This window comes from Cryptomeria japonica, chromosome 1, assembly GCF_030272615.1.
Source record: "Cryptomeria japonica chromosome 1, Sugi_1.0, whole genome shotgun sequence".
NCBI classification, from domain to species: Eukaryota; Viridiplantae; Streptophyta; class Pinopsida; order Cupressales; family Cupressaceae; genus Cryptomeria; species Cryptomeria japonica.
In genome coordinates, this window is record NC_081405.1 from 691666286 (window position 1) to 691680411 (window position 14126).

Sequence of the window (14126 nt, forward strand, 5' to 3'; positions counted from 1 at the left end):
TGAGGACACTGTGAGTCTAGTGTGAATTGGGGCATTCCTTGTTTGTGACTGTCTTATCTCCATGCAAACAGGTACAATGACTTTCTGGGTCGAACATATGCCTCGATTGTCATAACCTACTTGCCATAATAAATCTCAATGATGATAATGCACAAGAAGCTCTTTCACTTTCATATCTTCTGTCTTCCATCCCCTTTCTTGATTGACTTCCATCATCCTTCTCGAGTCCACGTAGCCTGCTATCACATGACTGAGTATAATGACACACCAAAAATATTTGCATTTCATGTAGTTGCACCTGCATTACCACATATAAGAATTTCATACATACATATAGATATCACATCCTGCACACAACACCTGTTAGCACAATAATCATTTGCATTATCATATTCATCTGCACTTCATACATTTACATTTGCACTGACATAACATTTTAAAATATAAAAAGAACAAAAATATATCGCATTGCATCATATACATATTTGCATCCATATCATAAGCATCACATAAGAACATCTCATCACATAGGTACACATGCATATAGCTGCCGCAAAGATGAATCATCTCATATATAATCATAAAGTGTCATTATACAATGATGTCAAAATCATATGGCTACAAGCACCCGCAGGTGTCTACAATACAAAAATGGTACAAAACTGATACATAGGGAGCCCTCTGAGGCTATGATGAACTCCCTCCCTCGGAGCCGCCTGGCCTCGGTGGAATCTGAGCCCCTGAAGGACCCGCCCTAGGATCATCCCTCCTGTCTCCTCCATCTGGTGGTGGTGGAGGACCCATGACCCCACCACTCGATGCCTGTCTCCTCCGGCTCCCTCCCGTAGCTGTCGCTGTACGCGACGGTCTATGGAAGCTTCTCGCCCGCTGATCTGCTGGCACTGCACCATAATAGAGGTCCCTCCAGTAGGCTATCTCCTCTCCTGCCCGCAGGACATAAGCATATCTGACCCCTGTGTCCTTTGCTGCCTGCCTCCCAGCCCTCAGTGCTGTCTCAGCCTCTGTGTAGCGCTGGATAGCCCGATCTCGCTCTCGCTTAGTATCCCTGAGCCTGGTCTTGAGCTGATCCCTCTCCCTCTCCAGATCCTGAATCTCGTCTACCTGGCCCTGGCAGATCTCCCTCAGATCTAGCAGCTCAGCCTCCACTGGGTCAACCCCCTCTGCCTCTACCCCTGCCTGTGGCTCCTCCTCTGCGGGTGCCTGCCCCTGTACCTGCCCCTGTGCCTGTACTGGTACCTGTCTCTGTCCTTGTCCCTGTATCTGCACCTGCCTGGGACCCTGTGCTGCTGGCACCTGTAAAGGCAATCCACCGTGACCCCTCACCACCCGAGCCTACCTCTCCTCTCCACCCTCCCTCCGAGGTGCAACTCGCCTCTCTCCAACTACTCCTCTCCTCCTCTGTCGGCCTCAACCCCCTTGCCTCCACCATCATCCTCGTCACCACTACCATCTCCCTCCAGTGCCTCTCCTGGATCTGTCAATCGAGGGAATGGATGCTCTGCCCAATATGCTGTATACTCAGCATCCATCCCGACGTCCTCGATCTCAGGCCACATGTCCCAAGGAAGAGGTATCATCTGCACCAGCTGAGTCACTGCCTGATCATATGACAATAGCGGCCCAAACTGTGCCTGATCTCTGACTGTACGAGCATACATGCCTGATCCCTGAGGCATCCTCTGAATCCGACCAAACTGTCGGCCAATCCTATCTACCAGCTGCCTCTCTAGCACATAGGTCATCCACCCAATCAGGTACCTGCTCCGAAAGGTGTACGGTAGCTCAACTGCATCATCCTCCCACTGCTCGCAGCCCAGATATGGTCTCCATATGACCTCATCAATGTCATCAATCACTCACCGCCAGTACTCTAGCTTGCCAATCCGTGATTGTGATGTGATCATATCGTACAAATGCACAAAGCTGCGTCCATGACCTCTGCCCTGAAGTGTATCGGTCGGGTAACCGACAGATGCTCGTAGGCCCATACCTGCAGCAATGTCACTCCGCAGCCCAATCCCACCGATCCATGATAAACAAACTGATGCAGCTCGTAATACAAGTGTGCCAGCACACACGGTCCCCAGGCATATCTGGTATGCTGTGTCATCAGCGTCTCTAGTGCTCCCCCCTAGCCCACAGCCAATCTCCGTGTCGCCCTATCCAGACATAGGAACCCACTGATAGCTCCTTCGATCACTGCCGACAAAGCTAACCCTGTGGCTATCATGGTGTCCCATGCCACGTGTCCTGCCCTCATCTCCAGTTCAGGGTCCTAGAATACTCGTCTCAGGGCCTCTCTGTCGCCATCTCGATCGTATGGGATCAGCTCCCCATCGATCGGCACCTGCAAAATCCTGTATACATCTTCCAGGGTGACTGTCATCTCACCCATAGGCAAATGAAATGTGCACGTCTCAGAGTGCCAACTCTCAGCTAGCGCAGTCAGCAAACCCATGTTTGCCCGAAACTCAGGCACATACAGTACATGTCTGAGACCCATCTCATTGATAGTGGCTCTGTCCTCGGCCATCAACTCAGGTCGCAACCTCTGAGTCGACGGGAATCTCTCCTGTGACTCTAGCATCGATAAATACTCCTACAGTCAAACAACTCAATCATGTCAGTTATAGTGGCATTCATTGTTTATCACAAAATGTTACTTGCTATCTAAATGCATATGGTTATCTACGTGTGTGACACTCACTGTTCATCACAAAGTGTTGCTATTTATCCTAGTGGTACTCACTGTTCATCACAAAGTACTACATGTGTGACACTCACTGTTCATCACAAAGTGTTACTCACATTTGCACTCCCTGTTCATCACAAAGTGCTGCTCATATTTCAGTACTCCTTGTTCATCACAAAGTACTCTATCTTGGTACTCACTGTTCATCACAAAGTGCCTTGATTTATCCTAGTCTTCCTAGAGGACCTGCTTGAGTGTATCCTCTTAGCAGCTTATCCAATCGACAACATACGTTCATCACAGAACTGCCGATTTGACCTAGAAGATGCAAATTCATACTTTTCAAACGCAAACGCGCTTACATGACATAAACGCGCTCAAAGACTACATAGATGTGCTTGAACAACACAGACGCGCCTGCCTGACACAAACGTGCCTATGCTCTGCATAGACGCGCCTAGTTGACATAGACGTGCCTTCTTGGCACAAACGCGCCTGAACAGCACAGACGCGGCCGCATTTGACACAGACGCGGGTCCAGACATAGACGCGCCTGGCACAAACACAGATGCGCCTTCTTGACCCAGACGCGCCTGGCACCAACGCAGACACACTTGGACGTTTTTTGACACTTTTTGGACCCTAGTCTAAGCGCATTTATTACCCTATTCAACATGCATTAATGACAAAATTAAGTGCGTCAAAGTACGAGGAGGTTTGGTGGTACTTACCGGCTCTCCTGCCTCTGCTGGCCTCTGAAATCGACGAATGCGATCGAATCTGTGAGTGAAAGCCATCGCTGCTGACTGCTCCTGCTTTATTTTCGCTTTGCAATATGCTCTTGTGGATGTGTAGATGACAATGAGGATGTATTTTCCCCCATGGTCTATCTTATAGCCTACCCTAGCCCTCGTCTCCCGAGTCAGTCTTCTTTATCCCGTGACTTTGTCACTTTATCCGATCAATCCACTCTAGCCTCTCTTTCTTATCGAGAGATTGTCTGCAATCTTTTCAGACATTTTCATCCAATCTCTCGAGGGGGCATATCATTCCCATTCTGGGGCAACTCTGTATCAGTTCATCTTATCTTCTTTGAAACAACACGACAAGCTGCATTGTCTCAAAGAGGGGCAAAATGTAGACACCTAAAATTGTCCAGTCTAATTAAATAAATTTTATTTATTTAATTATCTAAGCTTAATTCTTCTATTAATTAAATAAATCCTTATTTATTTAATTAATTCATTTATCCTCTTCTAGCCTTATTTCTCATTTAAATAAATACATTTATTTATTTAAATTATCATTTTCCTAAATTAAATAAATATCTTATTTATTTAATTGATCCCACTTCTTCTATTAATTAAATAAATCTTTATTAATTTAATTAATTCATTAGCCTTTTCTACCTATGACACATGTCATTCATCTCTTAATTCATACACTACCTAACTCTTTCATTATTTTATTATTTTTTTTACCTACCCTCTAATCATAGCCAACCTCCTTTTACACCTCTCAATCTTATCCCTCCATTTCATATAGTGTCTTCTATATAAAGAGATGCTTCATTCATTGTAAAACCCTAATGACCTAAGGAGCTAACTACTTGATCAATTGACTACACTACGATCCTACTTGCAACCACATTCCGTTCTTTGTTGAGCTCTTGTGCACATAAAATCTGAGAGCAAATATATCAAGCAAGATCAATAGAGATAGGAAGAATGGAGATCAAAACCCTATTGGACATGTGATGGTATAATCTTTGTGATTTCATGTGATTTGCATTGTCTTAGGTAATCTTAATATGTTATGGTGGATCTTTGTTGATTGTTAGGCTAGGGTTTTGTGGTTGAATTCATTTAGCCTTTCAATATTGTTATTATTGTTATCCATTTTCACCATATACAGTTGGATTTCAGAAGCTTTCCATAGTTGTATTGTAATGGACGTGTTGTTGATAATACATGGTGGATGATGCTTTTGGAGGCTGGGTTTTTTTCTTGTGAGGGTTTTCCTAGGGTATATCTTGTGTCACATTTTCATGGGTATGTTGTCTATGATTTGCATGTGGATTCTATGTGTTGATTTGATTAAGATCTGAATTGGGTTATGTGGAAATTGTCATAAAGTTTGTTGCAAGTTTCCTTTCAAGTGGTATCAAAGCTTTTGGTTTAATGGTGTTTATAACCCTAGTTTGAATCCATGAATGCATGAAAGAATGAAAAGACAGGACAAGATATGAGGGTTTGTTGTAGGTTGTGGGTTGCAGATATGTTGGGATTTATTGCAGATCTAGTGTTATAAAAAATTGTTTCAAATTGGGTTCCCATTGATTTTCTTTTTGGGGGTTTTGGGGATGGACTTTCATATTTGACCCCGTGAGACAAAATGGACCCCATGGTTGTGATCAGGGAGGCCGAGAGATGAATTTTGATATATAACTTGACCCTATTCGGTGATGAAGGAATGAGTTTGAAAAAAAAAATTAGATGATACAGTTGTATTGCTTGTGTGATGTCGTCAGATTTTTTTTTTATAAGTATTTTACTACATGAAAAATACTCGTTGGCCTTTTTGTTGAATTTTTTTTTAAAAAATGAAAAAATGAAAAGGCGAAAGTGAAAAAATAAAAATAAATAAAATTTGTTGATTGTGGGAGGGAGGCCCGCAGACCTCTTGTACCCCACAGTCTGCGTAGGCGCAGACTATGTACATAGTACATAGTGTCGTGTACGTAGCACTGTGTACTATGTACACAGTCAACCCTCGCCCACCGTGTGGTGTGTATAAACTTTTTTTAAAAATGCAACAAACAAATTAAATCCGCCATTTGAATTTTAAAATTATTTTTACAAAGTTGGAAAATCAAAATGCCATATATTATTTAATGTGTCAATGTTGAATTTTATATGCTAGAGATGTAGGGTGGGTGGGCCCAGCCAGTGGACCCCACCCGAATAAAAAAAGATTAAAAATTATTTTTTTGGCATATTGGATAAAAATTTTAAAATGATTTTATGGCATATTGGAGAAATTATTTTGGAGTCCTTTTGCTTGCATATAGCCTAATTGGCTGTTTTTCTTCTACGGAGCATATCTTGGGCATATGATATCGGTTTTTTGACTTCTTATAGTCGTTGGAAAGCCGATTCAGTGTACTTCATGATTATATGATTAGTTTTTCTAGATTTTGTTGTTTAGGCAATGAAATGTCAGCTGGAAGTTAGAGTTACCTTTATGGCTTTAAGAGGTCATAACTTGAGCATATGGAGTCGGATTTTGGACTTTGAATAGTCGACGAAAATATCTTGGAGAGAACTTCAGTTTGATTTAGGTTTGGAATAGATTTGACATGATTTATATGCTAATATTTTCACTTGAGTTGTTTATGGGTTCTTTTGACTATGATGACATTATGAGTTTATGGCATGCTACATATTGGAGATTTTGATTTGATGTCATTGTACACTCGATGTTGTATCTTCATTCCTTTCATGTTGACATGGTTATCATTTTTTATTTGAGTATGTATGTTGCATTGGTTGGTCTACAAGTTGTGCAGTTTTGTGAGCAGTCTATACTTATAGGATTGGATTTATAGCTTGGATATGGGTTGTCTATGCCCATAGACCTTTCATTGTTGATGTGCATATTCAGATTGGTGACTTAGTTCAGTCACGTGGTTTGCTGATTTTGTTATCATGGTGAGGAGAGATGTTGTTACTAGGTACAGTCATCATGGGGGACCTACATGGTTGACTATGTGAATGCTAATAGGTTGGACTCGTTGAGTTAGATTCTTGTTTTGTAGATGTGATCATGGTGTCATGGGCGTTCCTTGTGTTTAGGGACTTTGGCATGACATGATTGGATTTGTAGGTGCTTTTATTGATTATGATTTGATTTGGATTCCTGATTGGTTATGGCGGTTTATCTTCTTGTGTTGAGGATCATGGTTTGAGTTCCTTGATTGCTATATTATTTTGGTTGATTCTCATGATTAGAGGATGATTTTATCATATTGTCATGGATAGCTTGGCTACAATTTTCATGGGAGCTTTTAACAATGTGATGTGGCGGTGTAGGATTGGTTCTTGATTGTTTTTTGGTGGTTTTGTATCTTCTTGAGATGGAGTTCATGGTTTACTTGATATTGTTGACATTTCAGTTGTATGTGTGTAGACCTGGATGATCTTCATTTAGGAGATGGTTATCACGATGCTATGGAGAGCTTGGTATCACAGTTCAGTGGGAGCTTGTAGCAGTGATGTGTATTCACCATTGGATGGTGGATGATCTTCTTAGTGTGTAGATTTTTGGAGGGTGCCTTAGATCTTGTTGTTGCAAAAGGGTCTTTCACATTTGTCGGTACATTTGTAGGAGATGATGATCTTCATGATATTTGAGGATGTTTACTTCTTGAGGGCTCAAGGAGTCCTTGGTTGAGGTGTGTTTTATGCTTTCATTTGACATGTTATCCTTGCTTGATAGGATGGTTGATATTATGTCATGGTGCACTCTTGATGTGCATTTAGAGTTTTGGCATGATATGGTTATTTGATATGTTCATATGGAGCATGTTGTCTCTTTGGAAGAGATAGTTAGATCATGTTGTCTTGTTTATGTTCTTGATTTTGTGGTTGGAGCTTTGACATTGGTAGTTCTCTTTGTATTGGGTACATGATAATTTGCTTGATTACTTCATGGAGATGCTATGTGTTGCATTTGGAGTTTGGCATGGATTGGTCGATTACAAGTACTCATGGATACTTGGAGGATGTTGGTGATGTTATTAGTCTCTTGTGATTAGAGGCATGTGTTGAGCCAGGTTGTTGTTTCAACAGGAAGACCAAGGAGCATTCACCTGGTTTATAGACTTGAGAGGAGATTGTAATTAGTTTGAGTCATGATGACTTGGATGTCTTGGATGAGCATTTTCACTCCCCACTCTTGGTCTATTTGGCAGGTTACTACTTGAGAGGTATTGCCCATTGTTTCCTTTCAGGTGCATTATGTTTATGCTTATTTTTCATAGATATGGATCTTGAGCTATGGATAGATAGCTAGTTTTGGATGATTCATTTGAGAGATGTATGACATTGGTTATCTCCTTGTGCATTTGAGTTATTATTATGATTGTGGCAGTAATTGGTATTAGTTTGGGAGATGGTTTATTGGGCATATTCCCTAGGATTGGGAATGGTATTAGTTTTATCTTCTTGGTTATGAAAGGCTTACATCCATGTTGATTACATGTTATATATGTTGGTTTAGTCCAAGGGACTGAATGGTGTTTGGGTGTTGTTATGCTTTTCATGTGGGGTTTTATGGAGGAGATCATACTTGACACAATTATCATTTAGAGGTATGTGTAGAAGGACATCCTACAGGTTTTGATTTGCAGTGTTTCTATCTTTGTTTTGTTCATCTTCCTAGATGTTCGTATTCACACTGTATTGGTTTGAGGTTGTTTGGAGCTATGTGTTGATTAGTTTGTATTCGTGATATGTCATGTGGGAGATGACACTGTGGTTCCTTTATCTCTTTATTTTGTTGGTGTGGAGAACATGGAAGAATGTTGGAGATATGATGTTTGATGCAAGAGCATCCCCGGTTCGTGGCAATCTTGCATTAACCAAAAATATTTATGTTTTTGCTTTTTGTTTTGCAATTTCAACAATTCATTTTGTATTTACTTGCATTGGCTCATCGGATCTCGAGGAGTTGGATTTTTGCTTGAGGACTTGATCATCTACCTTATTCCCAAACCGTAGAGCATTTGGATCATTTTCTGGTAAGTTATTGCTACCGGTTTTTGAGACAGTTTTCTGGTACTGGTTACCTAGACCTATTTGCATTTGTAATCTACCAGAATCTACCAGACCCCTTCCATAGCTTGCGAAGCCTTGAGAGTTCATTTCGATCTTCCTTGGCATGTGGCCAACCTTCCCCTTGATCCACACTTCATCCTTTGGATTTTCTGAAGGAATTTCTTTGGCGGAGGCCGACCTTGTTGTTTTTACACGTTAGGTCTTGTTCTTCGGCATTTGATCCCTTTTTGGGTCAACCAGATCCCCTTGGATCGTATAAATCATTATAATTGAGCATTAGAATGTAGATCAGTTAAGAGATAGAACATAGAAGATAGATCCTAAGATTTGAGGTCCCGGTTGTGACCTGTTCTGTAATTAAGCATGTTTTAGCAGGCCAGTGAGCCGGTTTCTGTAATCCGGTTATTATCGATTGATTGTAATTAATTTTAATTATATAATTCATTCAATTTTGCATTGCCTCCATCATATCCTTGTGTTTCCGTTGTGTTTACTCTTGCTAATCAATTGTTGGTAAAAAAATTTGTCTCTCACAATTTATTTAATTTTTATACTCTATAGCTCGAGAAACGAAAGACAAATTTCACCAAACAGTTGGAAAATCATTATATTGATTAACCTGTGAATTAAGGTACAACTCCCTTTAATAGGTATTCAATCAGCTCCAAATTACACATAACCAATATTATACTTTTCACCGTAAAGCACAGAAAGGTAATTGCATTCACCAATCAACACCAAATGAACGCAAGCACCAATTCACATATAACTCTTTGTATAAAGCCGAAAGACTTCACATGTACACTAAAACAAAATGAAAAGCTTAAAAGATGAATTTCACCGATAATTTTCTGCGCACATAGAAAGCTATAACAGATCTTTTCTTGAAATAGATTCTCACAGAAATCAAATTTCAAACATCAAACACACAGATTCGAAGTCAAAGATAACTGTCATTTTGATTTTCATTCATAGATGATCATCAACCTTCCACATACACAAAGTCTTTTAGCAAAATTAAAGAGATCATTTTTCAAAAACTTAGTGAACCCCATCAAAGTCATTACAAAACTTGTAAATAGGTCGCTAGACCAATAGTTTTAACCAAAGGTAAAATTAACTCGAAAGAGTTAATGAGAAACTACCCTAACTGCATAACTGAAACTAAGAAACAACTAGACTCACTAGCAAACAACTGCCAGCAGTGCAAGTCATGGTGTTGATTCTGTCTCATTCAGATTGCCCGGGTTGTTATTTTGGACAGACACCATAACCACTTTTGCCGTACTCCACTCTCGATGAACCTTCGAGAACTCCTGAATTACTATTACATGCGACAGGCTGATGTGTATTACCCTTTGCTTCCAGAGTTCTTTCTTCCTCTTCACCATCTATACTTTGTCTCTGTGCGAATCCAAGTGATCCAGGCAAATCGCGAGCATTGACTCCACTTTGGAAATCTTCGTAAAATATTCCACAGCCAAGGATTTCTCCACTTTAATTTGTTTAATGTGGCTACTGAATTGATAGATCATTTATGTTGTATCTTCCAAAGTCTGGCTATCCTCCTTAAGCAACTAGACATCTACGTAGCGCAAATCCTTTTGCATGGTCATTCTCAAGGTTGTTAGTTCGCCTCATAGACTAGCGGATTCACTATGACCTTGTTCGATGATTTGGTTATGCCACTCTATGCTTTCTTTGCATATAAACATTATATCTTCATTTAACCCTGGCACTTGTCTTTCGGCAAGAAAATTCATTAAGCCATAGTGCTGAATGTCGCGCATTTGCTTTGAAATCACCACCCATTTAGTCTTTTCTTTATGCCATGAAATTAAGTTGGCATTCAATTCCTTGGTAACTTCATTAACATCTTTGAAATTTTGAACTAAATCGAATATGTAATTGGTTCCTTGATGCATAATCGATGTGAGCCACTCACTAGAAAATCTCTGCAATCATCTCGTTTCGTTGAACCTTAGCAAAGAACTTCTGAGTACCAGGGGATTTTGAACTAAAGGGAACAGAGCTTTGGGACAATGGCAACAGACTATTCTGCAAAGAATGAATGTATTGAGCCATTTGCATTAACTTTTGCTTCAACTCTACCTTATCCTTTTCGTCCTTCCAAGTGTGGGAGATAATCCTTTTGGTTGAAGTCTCCAAATGTTTCACATCAACTGCTCTGGTTCCTACCCCCAAATCAACTCGCTCAATAGTATAATCAGCCTCTGAAGCAATGGCAGCATCCTTATCAGATGTAGGTTTGGCAATGTCTGCAGTCCAATGTTTTGTGCCTTCATCAAAACCAGTCATGGTCTCCATTTTTAGCCGCTTAGGCTTCATGGATCTTCCCGCTCCAAAAACTCTTCTTAAAACTAATTCACAAATGACAATCTTGACAAGACAACTGCTCAATTTAAAAAGCCAAGAAAATCTTACCCATGATTACTACAAATTGTCACCATTACTCTTCACTCGTGCGACATCACTCTGAAATGATCACGATCGAGCATGCATTTAATAACAAGTCACTTCATATCTGAAAATATGGATTTCCACGCCATACTTGCTATAAATGACAACTTTCAAATCATTAAAGAAAGAATATTCCTTTTCTCTGCCATCGTCAATCATATCTTAAAATCCGTGCCACCACCTCATGAAAAGTCACATGATTTCCAAGAAATCAAAACATCAAACTCTAAACCTCGAGGAACGATTGCAACGCAAAAACATGAACATGACAAATATTGAACTTTGAACCTTGAACCTAAAGGGTTCAACCAATGCTAAACACCGACAAAAACTAAAGAAGACTTAAAGCCGCACGAGAAGACAAACTTTTAATACGACGCCCATTGAACTTTGAACCTTGAACCAAAAAGGTTCAAGTTCAAGGTTCAAGTTCAATACAGTGAAACTTAAAGAAATCAGCGAAGACTGGATTACATGGGGAATTCAAAGCACACAACGCGACCAAAGGACCAGATGGGGACATGACTCAATAAGGCGGCATATAGAATGGAAATTTTTATATGTACCACCAACATCGATCCAAATTGATCTCTTTGAGTCCCTCCTAACTAATGACTGCACCAGTATGAGAGTGGTACTTGTAGATTATTGGTTTACACGATGTTCATATTGATGTGGATGTTCTTGATACTACATGGTTACACTTCTATGATATGTTGTTAGTGGATTAATTTCTGATATTGACATTACTTATGCAATGGGAGTTCCTTGGTGTATATATGTGGTTGGTATTGCACTTGGGGCTTGTGGTTGTATGTTACAGGTTGCATATGTTGATGAGTTGTTATTCACTTGGTTTGTATGCCTTGGAGGCATGTATAGTTGATGTGTTAGCACTTCTTGTGGGTGTTATTTCAGCTATGTAGACAACTACCTTTGGATTGGATACCTTTGGATTAGTGTTTGTGCTCGGATATTAGTTGGTGTAGGGCTTATCATTTGTTGCGATAGACTGTGTGGATTTCTCTTTGGATGGCCTTTTCATGTCCAGTGGCAGTGGCATGATGGAGGGTGGGAGCATTCATGTATGAGATGGTGGTCACTTTGTTTCTTGTTGCAGGTATCTTGATGGAGCACTTGGATTCCACGGTGATATATGTGCATGAAGAGATCAATCTCTTGTTTGTGTGATGGATTACTTATTGGCCCTTATGCAATGTATATAACAAGTGGGAGAATGTTGGGAAAATGGTGTTGTACACCTTGCATAATAATGTTTTATTGTTGTATTATTTTATTATTGTGTGAGGTGGATGTGGAATTATATTGTAATATCATATTGTATTGTTGCACCTAGGAGCACCTAGATGGACGTGCAAAATGTAGAGATTCCTTTGGAATATTCTTGTAACCACTTGATGAGTTGTATTGACACATTGACATTATTATATTGTATTTAATTAATATTGGGTAATATAATTGTGATGAAGTACCCAATATTAAATGTGGGTCAAGGGTAGGTAGGAAAAATGTAACATTTGATTGTCACATGGTTTGATGCAATACCACTTGGTGGTTTTGTGGTAGCTTGTGTTTATAAAACCACCACAAGGATAGTTGTTTGGGTTGGTCAGTTAGCCAGGTTAGCATTTGTGAAGGAAGGAAGCATGGCATGGGATGTACAGATTCATGCTTGGTCATATGGAGTGCTTGGTTATGGCTGGGTTTTAGAAGCTTTCCATAGTTGTATTGTAATGGACACATTGTTGATAATACATGGTGGATGATGCTTTTGGAGGCTGGGTTTTTCCCTCATGAGGGTTTTCCCAGGGTATATCTTGTGTCACATTTTCATGGGTATGTTGTTTATTCTTTGCATGTGGATTCCATGTGTTGATTTGATTAAGATCTAAATTGGGTTATGTGGAAATTATCATAAAGTTGGCTGCAAGTTTCCTTTCAATCCTTGACATAGATATAAGACGAGACAAATGAAGGAATCTCCCCTAGTCAAGAGGGGGTCATCCACACAACTAAGAGGATAGGAAAGAATGATGCATCTAGGAAAAGATCACCCATCCTAACAACTTGGAGTTGAAGGTGGAAATAGTTCCAACTTGAGTGTTGCTTAGTCGAAGGAGTGATGTTTTTCTTATGGTTATGTGTATGATGCTAAGAATATTTAGAACAACCACGATATTGGCCCCAACAAAGAGATTTAGCACATGAAGGTGAACAAGATGGAACCCTAGCCATAGTGCAAGGGGCATTCCCCTAATGATTGAGAAAGGTTGTTAATGTTGGACCCCCATCACCAATATATTGGCTTGAACTTAAATCTACATGAGCACATTAGAGGTCACTAGTAATTTGGAGCGAATGGTGAAGTTAGTATTCACAATAGAATGAACAAAAATAGAATAAAATATATATTTTTATATACAAAAATAATTTCCAATCTAAAAGCATTCCAAAGTTAGAAAAATTCTATAAAAAACCTAGCCCCATCTCTAAAAAGAAGATTGTACCAAGTAAAAGGTTCAAGTTTTAGAGGTCAAAAGAGATCATGGAATCATTGTCAAGCATTTTTAGTATGAACACAAAAATTGAAAAGGTAAAGAAGAGTTTATGATTGCCCACAAAATTAACATTGTAGATTAGACAAGTCAAGATGTATTCAAATGGGTGTTAATAGGAGGTCCTAGTAGAACAAATAACAAGAAATATGCACAACATTGTGATCTTTTATTTAAAAACTAAAAAAGGTTTGTTAAGTTGTTCGTTTTAGTACTTCAATTTATAGTGGTTATAACTCATAACATAGTGGAAGAACCTTCAATTGTTGTTAGAGTAAAAGGTATTAGTTTACTTAATTAATTAAATCATATTGATTTAATAATTAAGTCACCTTTTTTCTATTTCACTTAAGCTAAATTTAGGAAGCTAAACTTAGAAATATTAATAATTAATTCAGTATTAATTGCTTTTAGGGTTTATGTTTTTAGGTTTTGATCTCCTTTTATAAGGATTGATCCCTTTGTAATCCTTATCTTTATTAATGCATATTTTTGCTCTAGATTTTCAAAGCAATCTTT